Source organism: Mixophyes fleayi, chromosome 12 (assembly GCF_038048845.1).
Source record: "Mixophyes fleayi isolate aMixFle1 chromosome 12, aMixFle1.hap1, whole genome shotgun sequence".
In the NCBI taxonomy this organism is placed as follows: domain Eukaryota; kingdom Metazoa; phylum Chordata; class Amphibia; order Anura; family Limnodynastidae; genus Mixophyes; species Mixophyes fleayi.
Window position 1 is genome coordinate 9,257,636 of NC_134413.1, and position 23,214 is coordinate 9,280,849.

General features: G+C 39.9%; 1 protein-coding gene across 7 annotated transcripts in view; it reads right to left on the reverse strand.

The window, feature by feature from the left end:
* BEGAIN (brain enriched guanylate kinase associated) overlaps nucleotides 1-23,214 on the reverse strand; it is a 363,458-nt gene that overhangs the window by 313,092 nt on the left and 27,152 nt on the right. Inside the window, exon 1 of one of the 7 annotated variants that reach the window (XM_075191892.1) lies at nucleotides 21,780-21,806. The exons of the other annotated variants lie outside the window; for them this stretch is intronic. The gene's annotated coding sequence lies outside the window, so the exon portion shown is untranslated. Of the gene's footprint in view, nucleotides 1-21,779; nucleotides 21,807-23,214 lie in introns of those variants that run through there. 7 annotated transcript variants of the gene reach the window in all.

Genomic DNA, 23,214 nt, shown 5'->3' on the forward strand with positions numbered 1-23,214 from the left:
TTTTACACTTTCTCTTACTTGCTAACACATGTTCTGGCACGCATCTGTATAGTCATCACTATCAGTCGGCACTTACACCCGACCTGTATCTGGTGCAAGTGATACATGTACCTAAGAGATGCCCAGAGCTTGAGTTGGTCGAATGTGCTTGCGCTCGGCTTCGGCACGCCCTTACTGTACATTGTCGACATGTATACGTCCGCTTCCCTCCATCATTAACGTGGGCATGCAATTGCGTTCACTGCCAAAAAGTGCCAAAAATTGCACTGTGCATGCTCCTTTTCGGAGCATGCACAGTGTAATTTCAGGCAAGAAACGGAACGCAACGGGACTTATGTCCGAAAATAAATCAGGGCCACATGTATGAGTGTACAGCACCAATATACTTTGCAAAGCCACATAGTTTTCACAAAGTCATTCAATTTTTATCACATGTAATGTCTACACAGATAAATGTACTGCTGGATGTGATTATTAACTCATTTTGGAGAGTGATATAGTAACATATTTCACTGAAATAAATATATCAAAATGTTGCACTGACTCCCGATAGGAAACCTTCGCTCCAATGAAAACTGCCAAAAAAATGAGCATTCAGCCCAAAAGCATAATTCACCAAACCCCTTAGAGTCTACTGTCTTTTGTTTCCTCGCTCTTGTTTTCCGGATCCCCCTCAATAAATTGCAGCTTGGAAGATACATCTAGTACACAATGTCCGAGAACAATCTTGTGTTCTGGAATTCTCAATGACAGAGAGTGAAGCAACACTGTTGGACGGCAAAGCACATCAGCTCTACTGTTGTTTTGAATCAATCTCTATTAACAAAAAGGAGTTGCATTTGTATACTTGTTAAGTTTATGAAAATTAAGCACACAGAACGCAGAGTCAGATTCCCTGCTAAGTCTGAATTTTAGTGCTGCAGATGCTCATTGACAGTTCCGAGTTGACATTTCATGTTTTCATCTTGGGATTTAGGAGAAGGTTGACAAACCTCGGTGATGGAATAACAGAGTGCGCCTGAAATCACACAACGTTTCTGTGATCAGCTTGTGGGTATTTAATCTATCAATGTCTACCTCTAGGCTGATTCATCGATGTCATGTCTATTCATGTGCACCTGTAGCCCTGACAAGTTTAAAGAGATGTCAACTTTGAGAGCTTGCGCTGATATCTTTTCAAACTCACTTGATAAATGACAGGTGAAATCTCCAGCTCACAAGTATTATGACCCGTCACCCTACTTGCAATGGCTCACACCAAGTTCCTTCGTCCCGGCTGTTGCTAAACAGCCTGGGGCGCTACATTCTCTCTGCCGGCTTGTTGGTGAGCTTCCGTGCCGCTCTCATCCGGATTTCAGTCTTGCGACTGCAATCACCTATGGCTGTGGGGGGGGGGGGGGGGAGGCTCGGCTCCAGGAGAGCGTTGTGGTTGGCCCTTATCAGTTTAAAAGGCTTCCCTGCCAGTTATATAGTTTTTGCCCTGCATTGCGTGAATCCTGTTGTGTTGACTCCATTGCTTGATTACCCACTGCTCGTCTCCACTCTTGGGTTTTTCATTTTGGAATCTCCTTGCTCGCTGCCTGCCCTGACCTTCTGGCTTGACCTTGGTATTCTTGTTTGCCAACTGCCCGCAACCATTTACATCGTTTCTGGTTATTCTCTGTATATCATCTGGTGCACTACTATTCCTAGCCTCCATTATCCATCGCTACCTGGTTTACAAGTTAAACTCTTACAACTCTGAGTACAAGACCTGGGGGCATCTGAGTACCTGTGAGCTTATCGCTCTCTACAGGAAAGGCAGCTAGCTTGCTCTAACCACTCATTGCCTCGTTCTAAGAGATTATCTGGTTTCCAGTGTAAGTCGTAACAACAAGCGGATATTTTTAGAGAAACTTTCATATGTGCAGATTTTTCTACCAGCATTCAGCAGAAAAAATAATAAAAATAAAGTTCAAGATGTCTTATTATAAGTTGGGTAATATGTTTGTGTTTCTCTAATTTCTGAGGCATTTCCTTCCAAAGACGTGTTTTACTTTAATTAACGTAGTGAACCCGGGTTAGGTCACAAGTTCGTTTGTATGGAACAGACAGATATCCACAAGGAGAATTGGGTTAGGTTGACGCATGATTAATACAACATTGCACAGAAACCCTTTCAAGTTAGGATGCCGTGATGAGAATAAAGAACATAGTTTAAAAGAAAAAGTAATTTAATTAAAGTACAATATAAGTACATGAATCGGGAGCATCGCTAAAGGGTTTCACAAAACTGTCAGCATCTTCCGTGATTCCAAACTCCAGTCAGGTCCAAAGGAAACAATTGCATAATATAAGATAATGGGGCGTTCGGCTCATGCAAATAAACAAACAGATTAGTACAATCAAACTAAAATATTGATGTATCTAAATGTAATCACTTATCAAATAAACGTTTCATTGGTGGCAATCAAAAACAAAAACAATGGTGGTAATTAACTATTATTTAAAAATGCACAATAAAATTGTGCTTTCATGATAATGGTAGATAATTGCTAAAGCTGGGTGTACACTACAGATTTTCCCCCTGGTTATCAGGACAATCACAAGATAAACGACCATTTGGCCAGATATTGCATTCGTGTGTACACTCCAGCGATGAACGATAATCATTCCAAAGCACATCGTATCATTTCATTTGACTTTATAAATGGACTAAAAATGTCATTCAACGATGGAACAATGTCGTTCCGATTCTGCAGTGTGTATGCACTCACGACCGGCAGTGTCCATAGACCTATATGGAGTGTGCAGAGTCACGATCTTTTCAGCCGCTGGTTATGACAGATGAAGGGGAGAGATCTGATGGTAAATCGTGTAAAACATGTATATAGTGTACACATGAATCAGCATGCTGATCGGGACTTTCAGTCGTTGGTAAAATCGTTAAAGATATCGCATCTGGAGAAGTTTTCTGTAGTTTGCACCCAGCCTTACCTATCATAGTCCTTGTCAGGAGTCCTTATAAAGCAGTAACCACCCGACCTATGTTGGTTTCTTGTGACTATAATCTGTAGCCTAATCAATTAGTTAATATTGACTATACCTGACTACAATGGCATACATTTAAACAACTACAATGAAATACAATTATTATTATTACCATTTATTTATATAGCGCCACTAATTCCACAGCGCTGTACAGAGAACTCATTCACATCAGTCCCTGCCCCATTGGGGCTTACAGTCTAAATTCCCTAACACACACACACACACACACACACACACACAGACTAGGGTCAATTTGATAGCAGCCAATTAACCTACCAGTATGTTTTTTGGAGTGTGGGAGGAAACCGGAGCACCCAGAGGAAACCCATGCAAACTCCTCACAGATAAGGCCATGGTCAGGAATCAAACTCATGACCCCAGTGCTGTAAAGCAGAAGTGCTAACCACTTAACCATTGTGCTGCCCGGTTAGAATTAGATAGAATAAAACACAGTGAACCAAACATTTCTAAATTAATTATCCGTTATGATTGTTTTTTTAACATGCTGTTCTCTGTAATAATGAATTGTTTGAAACTGAAGATGCAATTGAGACTCTACCACAGTTATGGACAACAAGCAGCGCTAAATCACAATAAACCATTGGTCACAACATTGATTTGGACCCGATCTGGCCTCCCTGCATCGCCTATTTTATTTAACGATTACCTCTCACTTTCGGAAGCTGTTTTTGTTTTGTTTTGTTCATTTGCTTTTAAACTTTTATGCCAAAAGGCTCCTTTCCATTTAAAGTTTTACACAAAACTGAAACACGATGTAGATTTTGCAGACACAGCTTCCCAGATTAATCATCACTGTTGCTGCAGCTGCTGATTTGTCACGTAGAGGCGCTTGGTGGTTTTGAGTTCCTAATTGTGACTATATCGCTCCATAAGCACGTTACAAAGCTCCCATGGGTGCCATGTTTCTAGGAAGTGTGGCATAAATGTTTGTAATTAGAGATGTAGATAATGTTTGATTTCACTGATTACTTGGTATTAAAGTATTTACAGTTTCTTCCAAAACCCTTGGAGTACAGAAGTAACTGGATGGGAATGAGAGGGGCAAAATGATTTGAATAATGATGAAGACAGCCATTAAGAAATTATCACAAAAGAAATGAGCGTAAGTATGAAGTATAAAATACTAAATAAGAGGTTTAAAAAGGTGACAAGTCAAGTGGCCAAATTACTTCATCTGTATATTACTTCTTGAGGTGCCAAAGGGTAAACCAATGAAGAGGTAAGAGAGGGCTGCAAGCGCTCTGCTGGGACCCACGCGTTTCGCCTATCTCTGTGTGCTTTCTAAGTAATCAGCATCACAAGTTACAGAGGTGTGTGTATCGTGGGAACAGTATTCGGCGCAAAAAGACTGTTCTCTTATACTAACAATTAGGAGATTATCCTGCCAGGGGTTGTTCACTATTAGAGGACAATTACATTTTTAGTTTGTACATGGCCTCCTTTAACTTTGACTAAATATAATGTTACATCATCTTTCGGACTTCCATCTTTATTTCGCATCCTATATATTCTAGTCATCATCATCATCATTTATTTATATACCGCCACACTGTACAGAGAACTCATTCACATCAGCCCCTGCACCATTGGAGCTTACAGTCTAAATCCCCTAATATAGACACACACAGACGGACAGAGACTAGGGTCAATTTTTGATAACAGCCAATTAACCTATCAGTATGTTTTTGGAGTGTGGGAGGAAACCAGAGCACCTGGAGGAAACCCACGCAAACACAGGGAGAACATACAAACTCCACACAGATAAGGCCATGGTCGGGAATCAAACACATGACCCCAGTGCTGTAAGGCAGAAGTGCTAACCACTAGGCCACTGTGCTGCCCAGAGAAGTTTATCTGACAGCCCTTGGATACAACACAAAGCTACTCCGTTTACACAGTGAAAACAACATTGTATTCAGCGCACAGAGCGGAGCTTACTTGTATTCAATATAATAATACACATAAATAAATAATTCTGTCTCAGGTTCTAAGGACATAGAATGCTAATAATATCTAGCAATATATTTTAGTAAATGCAGCAATAGTATCTTAAAACAATAAATTAATGTTGCCTGAAAGCGGGAGTACTTTTAAGTCATTGTCTATGTACTAATATAAAGAGGACTTCCTAGATCTCAATGAGGTGCTGGTATGAGGAACAAATTGGTAATGATCAGATATCAAGATAAGGTGCAAATACTATAAAACAAGGACTGAAGACTCAAATAACATCTAACTAGATAAGTCATGTACATAGCAACTATTGGTAACACCTGTTTGCCAAATGTTCTGTTTTACAGTACCTAGAAATCTGCTAAATGAAATAACAGGAGGTATTATATGACCCTGGTCAGCTGTTTAGATGTCGTACACATCTGGAAAAACGATCTGATCCCACGGCGTAAATAGCTGGAGAAGCGATGTGATTTCATTTACGGATCAAAAACTATATTGCTAAAGGAAATATTTCCCAAGATGATAACATTTACTGTATATGACAACTTAGCACTGTGCGATGTACATTCTTTATTGTCTTTTCAAGTTATTTTTTTTTCTCTTTCCAGTTTTACAGCGTTTTCACTGCCAGCTCAGAAAGCTGTAGTGTTCCAGTATTTCATGTTTGACAGCGCTATCTCCTTTTCCAAATTCCCACTGTTTTATGGCCGTGTAATTCCAATATTAAGTGTGGTGTCTGCCTTAGAAGTAAGACGATATCTTTCGGTTACCGTTCCTTTCACACTGATAGTTTTTAATTGCTGATTATGTTGGCCTTATGCCTAGCATAACAGATTCAATAAGATCCCAACGTTCTCCTTTCCATACGGATCCTAACTGGACTGTTCTGTTTGCAATGACGCTCTAAAAATGATAGACCATGAAGGTTTGAAGACCAAAGGAAAGTCTTATTATGCGAGGGAGAGGATTCCACAAAGTGGGTGCAGTCTGAAAAAAGTCCTGTAACCGGGAATGGGAGGATGTGTTGAGAGTGGAAGAGAGAGGCAGATCTTGTGCAGAACGGAGGTGTCGAGTTGGGAGATATTTTGAGACAAGTGAGGAGATGTTGGTGCAGTTTTGTTGACGGCCATGTATGTTAGTAGAAGAATTTTATATTGGATTTGTTGAAAAACAGGCAACCAATGTAGAGACTGACAAGAGTGACTCAGCAGAGGAAGAACGGTTTGCAAGGAAAATCAATCTAGCTGCTGCGTGCAAAATAGGGGTTTGAGTCTGATTTTGGGAAGACCAATAATGAGGGAATTGCAATAGTCGATGCGTCAGATGATGAGTGCATGAATTAAGGTTTTTACAGTGTCTTGTGTGAGATATGTTCGTATTCTAGAAATGTTCTTTAGATATATACAGCATGATGTAAATATAGAGTCGATGAGGGGAACAAAGGATAGTTGCAAGTCAAGAATTACACCTAGACAGCGAGCTTGCGGGGTGGGATTTATGGTCATGTTATCAACAGAAATAGAAATGTCAGGCAGTAAGCTTCTGTTTTTGGGTGGGAATATTATTAATTCAGTTTTTGAAAGATTGAGTTTGAGTTGGCGAGAAGACATCCAAGATGAAATGGCAGAAAGACAGTTAGTAACGCGAGACGACACAGATGGTGAGAGATCAGGAGAGGATAGATAAATTTGTGTATCATCCGCATAGAGATGATACTGAAATCCAAAGGAGCTTATTACTTTTCCAAGAGAAGTGGTGTAGATAGAGAATAGCAGAATATCTAGGACTGAGCCTTGTGGTACTCCAACTGATAAAAGAAGCGGAGCTGAGGTGGATCCAGAGAAATTAACACTGAAAGAGCGACTAGATAGGATAGGAACAAGGATTGGATACTGCCTTCAAGACCTAGGGATTGTAGCGTTTGTATAAGGAGAGAGTGTTCAACAGTGCCAAATGCAGCAGAGAGATCCAGGAGAATTAGCAGAGAGTAATGGCCTTCAGTTTTAGCTGTGATCAATTTATTGACAAACTTGATCAGCACAGTCTCTGTGGAGTGTTGAGAGCGAAAGTCTGACTGAAGGGAATCCAGTAGATTGTTTGCTGTAATAAAGTGTGTGAGGCGAGTGTAGGCAATTCTCTATAGAATCTTGGAGGGGCATGGGAGCTGAGAGATGGGGCGGTACTTTGAGAGAGCGCTTGGGTCAGAATTTTGTTTTTTCAGAATAGGAGTAATCACTGCGTGCTTGAATAGTGATGGAAAAATACCAGTAGAGAGAGAGAGAGAGAGAGAGAGAGAGAGAGAGAGAGATTACAGATTTTAGTTAGAGGTGGAATGAGCACAGGAGGCAGGAACCTACCAATTTGTGAAGTTATGGGATCAAGAGGACAGGAGGTAGAGGAGGAAGATAAAAAGAGAGTAGAAACTTCCTCTTCTTTTGTGGGATCAAATGAAGAGAGGGTGTCAGAGGGTGCTACAAAGGAATTGAGCTGAGTCCTTTTCGAGGGAGATGATACCATTTCTGGTCTTATCAATCTTGTCCTTAAAATAGGAAGCAAAATCCTGAGCACTAGTCTATTTAGAGTGTAGCACATTTATATGTCCAAAGCTGAAATGTGAATGAATGTCATAAAATTGGACACACAGAAATAATAATCAGGACTGACTTGGAGAACTAGCGAATAAAAAAATATTCACTTTTAGAATCAAACCAGGAAAATGCACAGAAATAAGCCAATAGCAACACAACAACTTACCATGTAGCGTCACCAATAAAAAATGAAAGGTTTGCTTCTCGCCTTGAACGAGGTGAGTGGATATTTATTCACAAGTAAGATTTCCTCCTAACACAGTGTACAATATGTTTTTGATATCTATGATAGGCGAGTTCCTGAGCTGAAAATACGTGTGATCAAATTTCTTTGAATGTCAGACACCTTATTGTTTTTTGTTCTGTTTTGGGGCCGGCCTGCGCTGGATTCTTTGAAGCATTAGATTCACTTTAGGGCTACATTGGGAACTTTTGTCCCAATTCCAGGACAGTTAGGAGATGTGTGCCACTAGCAGGTGCTGTTTCAGTGCTGCACGTAGCATTGAAGGTGGTTGCAGCATTAAAATGGTGTTTTTAGGGGATGGAAAGGGTGTGTGAGGATTCACAACACTAGCTCCAGCTGACAGAAAACAATTACTGTGAGGATTCACAACACTAGCTCCAGCTGACAGAGAACAGTCACTGTGAGGATTCACAATACTAGCTCCAGCTGACAGAAAACAATTACTGTGAGGATTCACAACACTAGCTCCAGATGACAGCTGTCAGATAACTATTTACAATGACAGCTACAAACACCTGCTCTCAATTCCTGTAATTAGCACTCTGCTTAGAACAGCAATCTAGCTAGTCTCCTCACCTGGACTACTGCACAACTATCCTTACTCTGCAATCAGTCCTTCAACGAAAGGGTCAAGTCAATCAGAACAATTCATCTCACCTATTTGTAGCCATTATAAAGTCCCTCAGTTCTACCAAACCTTTGCAGGAACAAAGTTTATTTTGTATTTTTCATTTTGTGCTTTGAAGAAGACTTGTTTTGTTGGACTGTACATTACGGTTCTACCTTTGCCAATCCTTCGACCTCAGTTTCGGTTTTGTCCATCACTATTCTACCTTCTACCATCATTCCACCACGGCTTCCCCTCCCCAATATTCTACCGCCCCAATCCATTGAATTTAGCGTCCCCCCACTAATATACCTTTTGCAATGTCTTAACTTCGGCTTTGTCCATCACTATTCTACTTTCTCCAATCGGTTGACCTTGGCTTCGCCCCCCACTATTGCACCTTTTCTAATCCCTTGACTTCGGCTTTATCCATCACTATTCTACCTTCTACAATACATGGACTTCAGCTTGTATCTCATGAACAATCCTCTCCGGTCCAAGCATCTTTGCCAGAAATGGTTCGTCTCTAATAGCTACCCCAGTCAAGTGGCTCTTTCCTGGGAGCTTCTAGCATCATGACAGGGTGATGGGGATAGCCCAGAGATTCCGAAATGTTAGACACAACCCCAGGGGATGTGGCATGCCACAAAGTAATGCGGCCACACCCCCTGTAGCAGGACACACACCCTTCCCATGCATGGCCACCCCTATTAGGTAAATCTAGAATATTGGGAGATATATAGATAGAACCCTAAACAGCAAATGTAGAAAGAAAAGTCAGTGACAGGTGATCGTGCCAAGTTTAGTTGAAGTGTCCTTTTGCTTCCCCGGCATTCGCACCCAAAATGAGTGGTCCCCTGCATAGAGTTGAGAATTGTGATCTCTGTGTAGGCAGCAGATTGGGGATAGCAGCAAAGGCATACGTGAGTGGAGTTAGCAGGGGTGAGGCCGTACGTTTAGGTATTGGTGAACTGACCGTTAACTGTAGTTATATTAGGGAAATAAACCCCCCTTGTTTTTTCAGCGTTTCATTTCTTATGTTAAGTTTGTCTTATGGTTTTTCAGGATGAAGAGAGCTTTTGATGCTCTAAACAGCGCATGTACCAGTAGAAATTAGATCCCACAATAATAGCCACATGACATCGCCAAAGATAAATAAAAACAGCAATGACGCTTTTCTATGTTCGGAAATGTTGACTGAATGTCTTAACAAAATGACCAGAGGTTACACAGTCCGTGTGACAGACGTCGTCTTGTCTCCAATGGAAAATAATAGACCAGTACCGTAACCGTATCGTTCCATGATAGTCTTGCCCAAGGCTTCGTAGAATCCATAATGTGTGTTGAATTAATCTAGATACAAATGAGATGCGCCTCTCTGTCTCCACATCCAAAATGATTAAAATCAACTCTGCAGTCATCTACATGTCTACTCAGTGGGATCAAACGCAGCTAAGTAGGTATGGAAAAAACACCCTTGATAAATACATGCAAAACTTCCAGAAGAGAACACATGTGCTTATTTGTACATAAGATCAATCGAACATTTGGCTCACACAGCTGTTACTGCCACAGTGAAACCACACTGATAATTACAGTCGTGTCAGCATTAATCAGCAGTCCGGCACACAGCGCCGGGAGCACATATGGTTTCCTATTATAAAGATTCTCAATCTATCACCGTTAAACTTTCATTATCTATTCAGCTGCTTGTGCACGTAAGCATTTTTTTTTTTATTATTGCACTAAACATTTCCAGGATGTTTTATTCCGTCCACTGTAATATAATCCCTTATTCTACATGTGTATCCTCCTGCTATCAATTCTAATTAAAGCGTATCGTTGCCTATATGCAGTGGGCTTATGACGAATAATATTTAATGTTGCGTCGTTAATAATGTCAGATTCTTTGTGTTTTCTCGAGAGGATTGTGTTGTGTAACCCGGGTGGCAATAATTGTTTTATACTATTATTCTTATAGTTTTTCAGGAAATCAAAAATTGTGTACAACTTGCTTTTTCTATTCAAGAATAGAAAATAGACCAATATTAATAATAATACGCAGTATGAATATTTGCATTTTATAATTGTGCAGTGACCAGAGCTTGCCATCTAGTTGAACAATGTTTTGCAGTTCTGTTCCTTTCCTTCCTTTCTTTTAATCTTCTACTTGTATCTGTACCATATCATCATGGTGTTGGTAACTCCCACTTGGCAGGGGGAGCTATCAGACACACACCACAACCAGCAAAGTCGCTTAGTCTTGAGAGGATGAGTCATGGGGGGGGAAATCTGAAGTTGATGGGTTGGAGAAGGTAGAATCTTGAAACCGAAGTCGATAAACAGGCGAACCAAACAGGACTCTAGAAGAACCAGCAGAGAAACTAAATTTCATCTTCGTTCGTGCAAACATTGCCAGGAGTGAGGACCTTATAAAGGCTGTATACAGCGGAGGTCTCTTTGCCCAAATTAACTTGACTATTACCAAGGTGGTGATATCAGTAGGTGAAAAAGAATGTCCTGTTGTCACTGTTGACAATACACCGCCACCTGACACGTTGAGCTATTGATGGGGCCATGATGATATGGATGATAGATGGGTGACTTGGTGATGTTGGGGAGCAATGGGGACATGATGCTATATTGGAGTGATGATGGACAAGTTGATATGGGGTTTGGTGTAAGAGATTAGATGGAGAACATCATAATATTGATGGGGATTGATGTAGGACTTAATGGGATATTAAGATTGATTGATGATTATTTTATTTGGGGGATTGATAATAATGATGATGATATGGAGGGGGATTATTGATGAAGAATTGGTGTCTTGGTGACATGATGACAGGGCACTAAGCTAAACTTAACATGCTACACTTCTGTAATCACAACACTTTCCAAATCCTCTACCAATTTTTTTGCTGATCTGTTTTCCACTAAGGCCATCAAGATGTGGGCTAATCTGTTTAGTTTTCAGTTGATTGCTTTGATTCCGTAGATTTTGAAATTGGTGCAATTAACCATTCTCACTTCTCCACGCCTAGTTTTGTGCTTGAGTCGAAAAAAGACATTTAACTTTGCAGGATGGGGTTGTTTGATAGATCCGGCAGGAGTGGAGAAGGTGCATTTCGGAGGTGCCCTCCATTTTAGGGGTAGGTAAACGGCCTTTTCCTCACCACAAAACAACTCAAATTCTCCGGCTTGTCCGGGGTGCCAGAAAACCAAATTCATCCCGGTATTAGGGGACGTATTTTCTACCTTCCAGTTGCACTTGTGTCGTGCATTGTAATAAAAACACTCAAACAAACAATAGTGACACACGTGCAATAAAGACAGACCTGATGTCCTCTCTCCTCATAACCGATTTAAGACACAAATGAGGCCAAACAGAAAAGATTCAAAAGCTCTAGAGACACAGCTGCTTGTGCGGACACGCCCATTGCGACGTTGGATTACTCCCCAATGTAATGCAGACACGCAGCCTTTTCCGAGCTGTAGTGGCTGTGTCTGGTTTAGCAGAAGTAAATGTTGGGGATTACGTAATCATATGTTAGCAACGTGGATTAGTTTACGTCAGTTACCCAGAACACGCTATATAGATATGCTAAAATAATAAACCATGAATTGTCATTACATGAACCATTTATTTGTCATGTATTTTATTTTGCGATGGGACGGGACCTTAATGATGCTTGCATTGGATACGGTTGTACCCAGAGAGCAACTTTGTATCATATACTAGGGCAACAACAATAAACATCTCCGACCTGATAATATATATGCAAGGTTTAAAAGCACAGTAATGCAATCTACAGTAAAAGTTGCAGTAGTGTATATATTCAAGGCTATAAAGTCAACTTAAAGTGGGAAACTACTTTAATAGCCAAAAACTGTTGATGTACATTTCTCATTTACAGTACTGGAAAAGCACTACGTTTTCTGCAAAACTATAAATAGTATATAATATATTGGCCAAAGTACAACCTGTAAAATGCAAGCATTAAACTTGTACGTCTGTTTCTCATGGAATTGGGTTATTTCGAAATACTGCTATCTTATTTTCCTTTGTTACAGTCATCCATATCGGGAGGGGGCTCAAAAAGTGCCCACCAATCTCATTTTATAATGCCCACTTACAATTTCAGCCTGTATTTTGAGGTGAATGCTATTATTTGTAGTATTTTCCACTTTGCGGGGGGAAATAAAACCCAGTGTCCTGGCTTAACCTGCAAGTGAAGCAAGATTTCCTCCTCTGTGATTTTCATGGTTTTATTAAAGATGTTCCTGGGAGAAGTGTCTGGCACTTAGAAATGTGACAACAGCCTGGTCCTAGCCCATTAGTATTAGTGTGATATTGTACAAATATTGTATTTTATTTTTTTTGTTTTGCTTCATAACATTTGAACTAGCAACGGTAGTATTTCCCAATAGCAGATTGTAACTGTTTACGTTTTCTGTTAGCACTTCAGTTGTACAGCATGTTCTGACTGTTTAAACCCACATTTATAGCTTCCAACATTTCAAATTTGTATTTGGACCAAGAACCTAAAAAAAAAAACAACAAATGGACAGAGCTGTACTCTGATTGGATTAGTATGTGTTATGTGGCTACAGAAAGTGCTTAGTCCCAGCTCTCATGTGGGACAAAAGTATGTAACAGTTAGGAAAACTAAAAATCTAAAACATTTTGCAAAATGTATTCTGAATAACGACAACAAAAACCCAATACATTTTTTATTTTTTTTATAAAGTGTTAATAGGAGTTTAGTAATGTGCTATGTCAGGGTAGCAACAGTCCTTTAGGGTAGGGGGATTCCTGATAGAAACTATTAAAACAGAGCAATGTTTTTACAGCTATTGGAAAGGGAGTTACTTCATCCAGCACATGGTAAGCAAAAAGGCAGAATTCGTCTGCCAAGAAATCGACTACTAGATGAATATAGCTGGTGAGGAATTTCTCTGGCTTTCAGGAAATGAGAAAACTATTTGACGGAAAGGCAGAGTGTGGTGGGAATGTCATATGTGACCCAAATTTAACAAATGGACTCAGCTGTCCAGAAAAGTTCTCCACTGTCTGAAAAAATTGTCCATAGAATTTATTCTAACCTCTGTTTGTGGAAAAAAAAAGAAGTGTTTGTTTTTATGAAGTCTGAAAATACATTTTAGAAATATCAAAGTTGAAAATCTATATTCATTGTTGGTTACTCTTCATCCGCAACACCTAGTGGTATTATATTTTGTCATGACTGGTGTTAAGATATCATGGGGTACACTCCTTCTCCTTAAAACCAATTTGGTGGTAAGTGAAAATCAAAGTTTATATTTTCTCCTGATAGTTGCAGAGTAAGATTGTTTTCTACACGTAGGAAGTAAAAGCTATTGTACAGGGTAATTCTTCTTTCATCGATCAGTAATCGTGAAATGTAAAAAAAACGCAAAATGATTATTTGGAAAATTAGTATGTGTCATGATTGCTGTGTAATTCCCAATAAAAAGAATCCACATTTAACATGTCAGTAAAAAAACCTGTTACTTGCACTTATATATTATTATGTGTGTGTATGTAAGTGCATCAGTTGCTAATTGCTAACTGCTTACAGGGTAACTGACTATTGTGGCGAAACGCGTTATGAACAAGGAAGGAAGACTCCTAACCAAGTCTGAGTTATCATGCTTATTGTCACTTATTTATTCATCTATCTTGCATATTATTATTTATCTATTCATTGATTGATTTATTATTGCCTATTTATATTTATGTAATAATAATTGTTTAATAAATTTTTATTTATTTTCAAAATGATTCAATTTTTTTTTTTTATATTTTACATATTTAATATTTCTCTATTTCATTTATCTTATTATAGTTTTACTTATACTTCTCTTCAGTTATCCTATGCATATCTACTTTTCTCTGTTTGATAAATTACATTACAATCCCCAGAGAGTTCCATGGGGGCTGCGTTAACCAATGAAGAGTAGATTAATGCCGGAGAAATGTTAACTGCTTGATAAATTAAGAAAAGACCTGCTATAGACATTATTGGTTTTTTGGGCTATCGCAGTTTGTTAAATAGACCCCGTAGTAAACTACAATTATTCTATAGTTACATTATTACAAATATGATTTTGTAGCATTTAACAATTGGGTCACATTTTACTAGTGGTAACATAATTAACATACTGTATATTAAAACAAATATTTTTTCACACAATGAGAACTTGTATTATACCCATCTTTTAAAAATCTAACTGAAACTAAGCTAGAAAACTTAAGTGGGTATTTTCTAACTATGTAGCATACGTATGAAAATGTGCCCGATCGTGGCAATAATAGGATTATTTTATCTGCACTTATCGCAGTGATAAAAATAATTTATCACCATATTTTATAAAAAAAAATAAAAAAATATTGCCACGATACCTGAATAGTACTCCGTTGCCCAGCGATATTGCCCCAGAGAGGTAATTTGCAGCTTTGCCAGGCTTGTTACCATTGTTTTATATAAGATAACTTGCTCTGCGGTACTGAAATTGCAAATTTATTCTAAGTATGAAGCATTTTTTAAACGATTTTTTGTCCTTTGATGTATTGAGTGAAAGTGAAAATAAGCGTCTGGGTTTTTGCCAGCAAAACCTGTCCCTATATACTTTAGATGCATAACCACCTACATAGACCAGGCATTAAGGGGGAGACAGAATTGCTGTCGATGTCCAGCTGCGGACACATTGCCAGCCATAAGGGTAGGAATCTCCAGTCATTGTTCTGTGCACCTCTATGTGGTGGGAGAAAAATTGATCAGAGATTCCCGCCATAACATCTGCGCGATGGGTCTCCGTGGATGTTCAGACACACATCATCATTTATTTATATAGCGCCACTGATACCGCAGTGCTGTACAGAGAACTCACATCAGTCAATGCCGAGAGAGAGAGAGAGAGAGAGAGAGAGAGAGAGAGAGAGAGAGAGAGAGAGAGAGAGAGAGAGAGAGAGACTAGAGTCAATTTTGAAAGTAGCCAATTAACCTACCAGTATGTTTTTGGAGTGTGGGAGGAAACCGGAGCACCCGGAGGAAACCCACGCAAACACAGGGAGAACATACAAACTCCACACAGATAAGGCCATGGATGGGAATTGAACTCATGACCCCAGCACTGTGAGGCAGAAGTGCTAACCACTGAGCCACCCTGATGCCCACATCACGCTGAATTGATTCTCCCCCTTAGAGTGGACAAATCAGGAACTTGCAACGTAACATACACACGGAGCTGATGTAATACCTGTAATATAAACAGTAGCAGAGGAGTAAACCACCAAGCTCCATAATAAAATTTGGGGGACCTCTTCTGAGCATGAACAACAGAACAGGAGTCTAGGGGGAGCAGGGGCATTAGAGGGGCTATACCTTGCATTGGCGGACACCCCCCACCAATGGGCCTTGTTGCAGTCGCACCCTTGTAGTTCCGCCATGGAATATAAGATCTTTTGAGCAAATTAGAGAACATCTGCCATGCTGTGGGAATATTTATTGGTGCTTGTACTGTAATTATGAGTTACCGTCAACCCTCCTATATCTTTTGTCATTAAAGGGTATTGCTGAGTCTTTCTAAAGGCATAGCTCCATGGGGCTTTCATGCCACCTACAGATTAGCAGTTTAGCTTCTTTGAACTAAACTGTATTATGCAAATAAAACAGGTTAGGTTATAATAATTACATCACCCATCTCATCACCTCCAGAAGAGATTATTAAGTCTTCTTTTCCCCTGGAATGAATGGGCGCAGCTGTGATGTGGGCACCAATGGCAGCTTCATTTGTAAATGTAAATATCTGCGGTAATTCAGAACACGGAGATATCTGAAGAGCAGACAGAAACAAGGCTGAGATCACAGCACGGGAACATTATTAATTCATCTAGTTTCAGCTCATTACATGGATACGTAAAAACCCAAGCAGATTTTGGAAGAACTTATTACTCCTTGCAAAGGATCAAGTATTTGCTTAGCTGTAGGAGCCAAACTGAATATTGGGATATGGCAAAGGGGGTGCCAATAAAACAGGAGATAAGGAGACAGTGCTGAGAGTACAGTTAATAAGTCAGGATGGTTCCAAAGCAGAGTTTTACAAACATGTGTATTAATTATGCTTTAGAAACTCAAGATATTGGGTTTGACCTTGGCATCAATACAGGTAATTTTCACACAAGAACAAACAGTTCTGGGAAAGTATTTTAGAAGGCGCCAAGAGAGACACAGATTACTGCCAGCAATGACTGCTAGTTCTATTCAAATGCTGCTTTTTCTGTACTGTGACAGAACACAGTGATTATTAGCTCAATAACTAAAGATGCAGTAGCAGCAGGACTATCCTACTTAAACTACAGATAATCTTATCTAATATGTACATAGAAGTTGGCATACAGTAATAGGGCTGCCAATGTTTTCGTCTTTATAAAGCTACTGAATACAAGAGTCAGTACAATCTATAATTTGAGAACAACAGTCTGTGGTCTTAAATAGATTTAAACGCTAGAAGCCTGGTGAGCACAGGGAAATTTTTTCCTGATGAATGTGGATTCATGTCAGGTATTTTTATTTATAATAACCTCCTGAAACTTTTACATAAATATCTGCCCATGTCTTCTACAAGACAGCTTAAACTTTAGGTTTTAGAGGTTCTTTTAACAGCATCCAACCCCTGGAAAATTCTGCTGATCCGTTCAGCAGGATGTATAGATTACTTAGATTTGGCAAACCTTCTAAAGTGGAAGTGTTGCCCATAGCAACCAATCAGGTTGTAGTTATCATTTATCTAGCACAGGACCGTGGCAACCAATCATATTGTAGCTGTCATTTATCAAACAAATGACAGATACAATCTGATTGGTTGCAATGGGCAACACCTCCACTTTTTCATTTTAGAAGGCATGAAAAATGTACTCCTTATATCCATAATGAAAATAGTCACGGACAGTTTATTTAATATTCAGAGCACTAGACTAACAGGAGGTTTTGATAGCAATAATTTATGGGTCAAGATGCTGCCGTATCATCCTTATCTATTCAGGGGATTAAATCCAGATCTTCTGGCATATAGGCAGAAATCCTAATTCTTAAATCCTTGCTGCTCATTTCTGGAGCATCTTTGCTGGAATGCGATTCATCATGTCTGCAAGCTCCCAATGTCAATGCCTTCCTACTTAAACCCAGATCTTCTTAATTCTTGTATAGCCCGTTCCAAGATTGTGCTGAATATATAAGAGATGGTTGCAGTCTATCTATGGTGACTTCTCAATGACACATTCCTACCCCTTATATATAGTAGAATATTTATAGTACATTGCTGCTAACCTCCCCAAATCTGCTGCTTGACAGGAAAGGGCCTTCAAGCTAGAACTCAGAGGTCCCTTAATAATTATCTGAATAAAAGGTAAAATAATGTTTCGTGTGTGAACCCATCGTGTTCGTGTATATGTGAATTAAAGCGGTTCTGGTCTGCAAGCGACAGCTATGCTATGCTGGAATACAGTATGACACTGGAAACCTGTCTGTATGCTAGAGCTGCATGGTTGAAATGATTTGACAGAGCAGGTCCGATGAGGTGGAAATTGCACAATCCTGAAATGTCTCAATCGGGGTATTGATGTGATATGTCTTTGGCTATCTATGTAATGTGGCGGCTGGTGAAGACTATTAATGTGATGTTTAGTCATATAATATAATATATAAGAAAGTGAGAGCGATTAAGACTATATACGTGGATGATAAAGGGGAGTGTGGTCTGGAACAATCTCTAGCTTCAGGGCCCATGATTGCTCTCTATTTTCTAGGATTGTGATATAGGAAAATGGTCTTAGGAGTTTACCTGTATCAGCAATTCATGGTTAGAAAATAAGCGTTTCCAGTTACTGACCTCCAGCTACAAATATATGTAAACATGTAAGTGACTGATGGTAAAAATATCAATCTAAACTAAAAATAACTATTGGGCATCTACTGATCTGTTTCATTGCTGCGGTTAGATAATGCTTGGAGCATATGAATGACAGTTGCCAGATCCTATATCACAAGACTTTGCTTTTCTTTTCATCAGGGATCAACTAAATTGCACAATCCTGAAATATCACTGATCACCAGTCAATTTAGTTGATATATAGAAGCCGCAAATGTAAAAGTTACCATATGGGAACTACTGTACTCGGAATCTGTGACAGAGAGGCTTTTGCTATCCAGATTTTTTAGAGCTGTATTGTATTTGAAGGAGAAATAGTATAAAGAAGCACTTCAAATATACATTTTTTTTATTTTAAAATGATTAACCCCAATCTTTCCAAATTTTAAAACTGCAGGGGTCCAGTGCCTGGGAAGTTCAACCCCCACTAATGCTGGAGATGTTAAAATGAATAAACACAGTGGCGTATTAACCATGGATTTAGAGTGTGTTGTGCACATGGGACCATGAGGCAAGGGGCCCCTCACCAGACATCTGACTTATTTGCCCACCCTGCACCCACAATCTTGCTGGAATTAAGAGGGGGGGAAAAAAGTGACCCTGGCCTGGGATGAGCCACCCTGCAGGAAGAAGACGAGTCTGCATTCCATAACAATCAAGCTTTGCAGATCAGGCAAGTGTAGTGGTAGTGGTGTGGTATTCATGTAATGTGTGTGTGGGGGCTATTAATGTAATGTGTGGAGGAGTGTATTTATATATGTGTGTGTAAGTTTATTAATGTCATTTTTAAGTGGGATATTAATAGAAATGTTGTGTTTGGGAAGTAATGCAATGTGTGTGTGTGTTCGGAGAGTATTATTGTAGTGGTACTATTAATGCTGTCAAGGCTGGTGGGGAGTTATAATGCAATGTGGCAGTTGGTGGGGGATATTAATGTAATGGGGGTATTAATAAATCCCAATCAGGGTATTATATTAATATTATATTGATATAATATGTCTGCAAGTGGGGGCTATTTATGCAATGTGGAGTCATTAAGGAAAGTAAGGCAAAAAAATGAGTAAATGTTATCCGGAACAAACCATGTTACAATGCAAGGGGTGCAAATTAGTTTTATTATTTTGCACATAAGTTAAACACGGGCTGTTTTTCCATCTAGCACACAAATACTTGATAGCTTTATTTTTACACTGAAATTTAAAGTTGATTTAGGACATGCCCTACCTCAACTAGAAGTCTGTCCCCACATTTTAAATTTACCTCCCCCTCCAATGCAACATGGTATTGCCCAGGTTAAAACTTACTCCTTTTTTATGCTTTGCTCTCCTTAATGACTTTGCCCCAGAAAGAGGTGATTTGTGGGCAGGACCATCAGACGTGGAGAAAGGACCCCTGTTCCCCACAACCTCTCCAACATAAGTCAGAAGTGGAACCATAGATCATAGATTATTTTCAGCCTGGTGGGGACAAGGTACAAACGATAATATATTTTGTAGGCATTTTCCTTCACAAGAGATGAGATGGATGTCTTGGAGACTCTCTAATTGTTGCCCAAGTGCCCACATCTGGTGGTCTGCCCAAGATAAGGAGATTATAAGGTGTGGAATCCTTGCGTGCACACTGAAGAGGCGAGTGTGCACACAAGGATTCCAGGGGGGTTAAAGGTCTTGTTATATCAGGTTTAGGAAGGGTGTCAATATAGTGTTTCATTTGGAGATAAGCAAACGGATAACATTAGGAAAGTCAAATTTCTCCCGTAGCATCGGCAGTGAAATACATTGGTTTGCATGCAAGATGTCCCCCACCATCCTGATATCCCTCTCCTGCCAGGCCTTGAAACGAGAGGAGCATTGCCCTGGGATAAAGGTGGGATTTTCCCAGAGAGGAGTTATAGGTGAATGAGTGGAGGTAGTCTTGAAGTGAAGCTTGCAATAATCCGAAATCTGACATGTGAAAAGGGCCACAGGGTGAGATCTCAGCCAGAGGGATCTGGCGCCCATTGGGACCCCTAAGTTGAACCTAATGACGATATACGACAGCAGGAGGCCTCCAAATCAATCCGCTGAGGGCCTTGACATTTTGTAAACTAATATGTGTACTTTTAATCAACGTCTCGGGGAGATACAGGGATAGAAAGTGTTTTTTTTAATATTATTATTTTTACTTTAATTTTTCACATTTTTTGACCTGGGGAAGACACTAGGGGATAAATGTATTATAGTCCGATTTCTGCAACACGCCGGAAATTGGCGACTTTGCAGTGAATATTTAAAGCAGCGATGGCTTGTAAAGGTAATTTTGCCTTTACAAGCCATCGCCCCTTTAAATTTTCACAGCAAAGTCGCCGATTTACGGCGACTTGCAGAAATCGGACTATAATACATTTACCCCAAGGTGTCAGAGATTCAAGTAGGTCGCCCCTTTTTTGTTACCAATATATCAAATACAAACTGGATGTATTAAAAACTACAATAAGAGTAACTATTACTAACGATCATGTTATTATCAGTCCAATAGTAATGCCTTGCCTTGCATGGTATGGCTGATTCAGATATGCCATGCAAGATTGTTGCAAGGAGAAAATCTTTGTTGGACCTTGGATCTATCTTGTTTGTTTGTTTTCGACAATATGGAAACACTTCAATTCTTTTGAATTGTACAAACAACAGTTCAGTTTTTGAACTCAGTTTCAGCTGTTTGTACTCATGAAAGGAACAGGAACTGAATTACAAAGTTCTTGGCCCCTCTTACTGACGCCTGCAGCCAGGGGGGTGAGCGATCACAAAGGAGGGCTTTCCCCTCATCTCCTTTATGACATTAAAAAATAACATTGGATTCTATGGGGTAGATTTATCAAACCTTCAAGTGGAGGTGTTGCCTATAGCAACCAATCAGTTTTGAGCGATCATTTAAAATTGTAGAAAATTATATCTAGAATGTTATTTTCCTTTTTAGAAGGTTTATTAAATCTAACCTTATGTTGCTAAACTTTATTGTGTGAAGGGGTTAATATTTCCTTGTTTCACAATCATTTTGGAATGGATTCATTAAGGAAAGGAAAGCAAAAAAAAAGGGAGTAACTTTGCACCTGGGTAAAACCATGTTGCATTGGACAATGAGGCAGATGTGATGGCAGATTTATAGTTGGGGTAGGACATGTGCTAGATCAACTTTAAACTTCAGTGTACAAAAAAAGCTATCAAGTATTTGTGTGCTACATGAAAAAACAGCCAGTATTTAACTTATGTGCAAAATAATAAACTAATTTGCACCCCTTACATTGTAACATGGTTTTGTCCAGGAGAAAGCTTACTCATTGTCTTGCCTTACTTTCCTTAATGAATCCGATCCAGTGTGTGCAGGAATACTTAGTGCCACTTACTGTAACGGCTGTAGTTGCCAATGTTCATACAAGGGTTCTGCTGAAAATTCCCTGGGGGTCATTTATGAACAGAAAACAAATACAGCTGTACAGTACATGTCTTTAATGCCCTTTCAGTCCACAGGGCACACATGGGTGTATACCCCTTTCTGCATTTGTCTTGCTCAGTATAAGTAGAAGCTTGGTGTGACAATTTCTAGATTTACGGTCTGTGACTGTAAAGAAGATATTGACAAAAATTAAAAAGATACCACAGTAAAATATTGTCTACTGTCACATCAGAGTAACCCCCTTTATTAAAATGAAACATTTCCAGGTCTTTCCTCCTAAAATATTGCGTATCCCAAGAGGAGAGATCTGTTCCCTACAACGCTTATTTACAAAGTACTAGTGAGGCCCAAACAGGGCCGGATTTACCGCTAGGCAACCTAGGCAACTGCCTAGGGCCAAGCGGTACCCAGAGGGCCCAGTCAGGACTGGCAGTGAGCGGGGTAGGCAAGGCGGAGGGGCGCTCCCCTCCGCCTGCCATCCCTCTCTGTCCGCCGACATACTAAAGTAAGCTGCTGCCGGAAACAGAGTAAAAGACAAACCAGTCATGTGATCGCATGCCCGGCTCCCGGCAGTCTCTCCTGCTCTCTGCTCCCACTAAATGAGGAGGAGAGACTGCCGGGACCTGTCGCGCGATCACGTGACTGTTTTTTTTTTTGTTTTGTTTTTTTTTAGTCTGTTTCCGGCCACTGTGAGGAGGACTAACATCGAGGAGCTGCGCGGGAGAAGAAAGAAGACCAGAAGACAGAAAAGAGGAATACAAAAGAGAAAAAGACAGGTAAGTAAAACGGAGGCACATAGACAGAGGTGACATAATGAAGGGGCACAGGGGTAATACAATGAAGGGGCACAGGGGTAATATAATGAAGGGGCACAGGGGTAATACAATGAAGGGGCACAGGAGTAATACAATGAAGGGGCACAGGGGTAATACAATGAAGGGGCACAGGGGTAATACAATGAAGGGGCACAGGGGTAATACAATGAAGGGGCACAGGAGTAATACAATGAAGGGGCACAGGGGTAATACAATGAAGGGGCACAGGGGTAATACAATGAAGGGGCACAGAGGTGATACAGTGAAGGGGCACAGGGGTAATACAATGAAGGGGCAAAAGTGGCAATAAATGGGCATAGTTTGATGATTGATGGACAAAAGTGACAAGGGCACATCCTTGGATTTATGTGTATTATTTTTGCAAACAACTTAATAAGTATTTCTGTCTTAAATACTTATTAGGTTGTTTTGACCCAACTACTTAAAAACCGGGACTGCTCGGTAATTATCGGCTGCCTTTTTCTGTAGCCTTGCTCTTTTCACATGTTAGGTACGCCCCCAAAGATGCAAGCCACGCCCCCACCACCTTTGGCGGCAGCACATACTTTC